Raw genomic sequence first — 2,500 nt, forward strand, 5'->3', positions numbered from 1 at the left:
GTTGGGCCATCGGATCAGAATTTGGCACGATTCGTACACGGGACCGACGGGACAACGCGGCACGAGATTAGATCGACCTGACCGTGTGCAGACACGATACGTACTTTTCTGCAACCCGAACAGCCGTTCGACCGACGGATCAGAATTTGGCATGAGTCGTACACGGGACAGGAGAACGACGGGACATCCGAGCCAACGTTTGGGAAAAGCAAGGGTTATGGGAGAAACGGGAGGTTTGCATATGATTTCCCACACCCAAGCAGGGAGGAGCCCCCTCCTCCCCAATATACCCGAGGGTTTTAGCCCCCCTTGGGACCCCTGCCCTTCGTTTGTGAAGAAGGGGTACACTGTTTTTCCCCGGACCCCCGTTTACACGTTTTTTGGCCCGTATGGCCGTACATGCATCCGTCCATGCCACGTACATGGTTTTCACCCGTTTTCCATTGTGCGCGCCCAGTTTTTTGCAACACGGCCCCCGTACCTTTTTTTCCCATTTCCTCACGTTCACGTTTTTTGGGCTGTGTGGCCGTACGTGCACCCGTTCATGCCACGCACATGGTTTTCACCCGTTTTCCATGGTGCGCGCCTAGTTTTTTGCAACACGGCCGTCGTACCCCGTGTTTCCCCGTTTCCTCAAGTTCACGTTTTTTGGCCCGTGTGCCCGTACGTTCATCCGCCCATGCCACGCACATGGTTTTCACCCGTTTTCCATGGCGCGCCCAGTTTTTTGCAACACGACCGTCGTACCCCTTTCTTTCCCGTTTCCCCACGTTCACGTTTTTTGGCCCGTGTGCCCGTACGTGCATCCGTCCATTCCACCCACATGGTTTTCCCCTGTTTTCCATGGTGCGCGCCCAGGTTTTTGCAACACGGCCGCCGTACCTATTTTTTCCCCGTTTCCTCACGTTCACGTTTCTTGGCCCGTGTGCCCGTACGTGCATCCGTCCATGCCACGCACATGGTTTTCACCCGTTTTCCATGGCGCGCGCCCAGTTTTTTGCAACACGGCCGTCGTACCCCGTTCTTTCCCGTTTCCTCACGTTCTCGTTTTTTGGCCCGTGTGCCCGTACGTGCATCCGCGCATTCCACGCACATGGTTTTCCCCTGTTTTCCATGGTGCGCGCCCAGTTTTTTGCAACACGGCCGCCGTACCCGTGTTTCCCCGTTTCCTCACGTTCACGTTTTTTGGCCCGTGTGCCCGTACGTGCATCCGTCCATGCCACGCACATGGTTTGCTCTAGTTTTCCATGGTGCGCGCCTAGTTTATTGCAACACGGCCCCGTACCCGTTTTTCCCGTTTCCTCACTTTCACGTTTTTTGGCCCGTGTGCCCGTACGTACATCCTTCCATGCCACGCACATGGTTTTCACCCGTTTTCCATGGCGCGCGCCCTGTTTTTTGCAACACGGCCGTCGTAACCCGTTCTTTCCCGTTTCCTCAGGTTCACGTTTTTTGGCACGTCTTCCCGTACGTGAATCCGTCCATGCCACGCACATAGTTTTCCCCTGTTTTCCATGGTGCGCGCCCGGTTTTTTGCAACACGTCCGCCGTACCCGTTTTTTCCCCGTTTCCTCACGTTCACGTTTTTTGGCCCGTGTGCCCGTACGTGCATCCGTCCATGCCACGCACATGGTTTGCCCTAGTTGTCCAAGGTGCGCGCCTAGTTTATTGCAAACACGGCCCCGTACCCGTTTTTCCCGTTTCCTAACGTTCACGTTTTTTGGCCCGGTTGCCCGTACGTGCATCCTTCCATGCCACGCACATGGTTTTCACCCGTTTTCCTTGGCGCGCGCCCTGTTTTTTGCAACACGGCCGTCGTACCCCGTACTTTCCCGTTTCCTGAGGTTCACGTTTTTTGGCACGTCTGCCCGTACGTGAATCCGTCCATGCCATGCACATAGTTTTCCCCTGTTTTCCATGGTGCGCGCCCGGTTTTTTGCAACACGTCCGCCGTACCCGTTTTTTCCCCGTTTCCTCACGTTCACGTTTTTTGGCCCGTGTGCCCGTACGTGCATCCGTCCATGCCACGCACATGGTTTGCCCCAGTTTTCCGTGGTGCGCGCCTAGTTTATTGCAACACGACCCCGTACCCGTTTTTCCCGTTTCCTCGCGTTCATGTTTTTTGGCCCATGTGCCCGTACGTGCATCCTTCCATGCCACGCACAAGGTTTTCACCCGTTTTCCATGGTGCGCGCCCAGTTTTTTGCAACACGGCCGTCATACCCCGTGTTTCCCCGTTTCCTCAAGTTCACGTTTTTTGGCCCGTGTGCCCGTACGTTTATCCGTCCATGCCACGCACATGGTTTTCACCCGGTTTCCATGACGCGCGCCCAGTTTTTTGCAACACGGCCGTCGTACCCCGTTCTTTCCCATTTCCTCGCGTTCACGTTTTTTGGCCCGTGTGCCCATACGTGCATCCGTCCATTCCACGCACATGGTTTTCCCCTGTTTTCCATGGTGCGCGCCCAGTTTTTTGCAACACGTCCGCCGTACCCGTTTT

This window comes from Hordeum vulgare, chromosome 1H (genome assembly GCF_904849725.1).
Source record: "Hordeum vulgare subsp. vulgare chromosome 1H, MorexV3_pseudomolecules_assembly, whole genome shotgun sequence".
Classification (NCBI taxonomy): Eukaryota; Viridiplantae; Streptophyta; class Magnoliopsida; order Poales; family Poaceae; genus Hordeum; species Hordeum vulgare.